Source organism: Gavialis gangeticus, unplaced genomic scaffold (genome assembly GCF_001723915.1).
Source record: "Gavialis gangeticus isolate Ggan-Ray unplaced genomic scaffold, GavGan_comp1, whole genome shotgun sequence".
Lineage (NCBI taxonomy): Eukaryota > Metazoa > Chordata > Crocodylia > Gavialidae > Gavialis > Gavialis gangeticus.
The window spans coordinates 69,251,988-69,252,271 of NW_017729022.1; positions in this window are offsets into that span (position 1 = coordinate 69,251,988).

A 284-nucleotide genomic window follows, 5' to 3' on the forward strand; every position below is an offset into this window, starting at 1 on the left:
ATAGGTTAGCTTTGTTGTCTGGTGTGATGACCAAATTTCCTAGCGTGTCTTGCAGGGGCCCCACGTTACCCAGTACCTTCTTTTTGCCCCTATGTATTTAAAAAAGGACTTCTTGTTGTCCTTGATCTGAGAAGCTAGTCCCAGTTCCATCTCTGCCTTGGCCTTCCTGACCGCCCCCCTGGATCCCCAAGCAATCGCAGTATAATCCTCCCTAGTGATACCCCCTCCCTTCCATTGGGTGTACGCTCTCTTTTAGCTAGAAGACATTCCCGGATGCTTTTGGT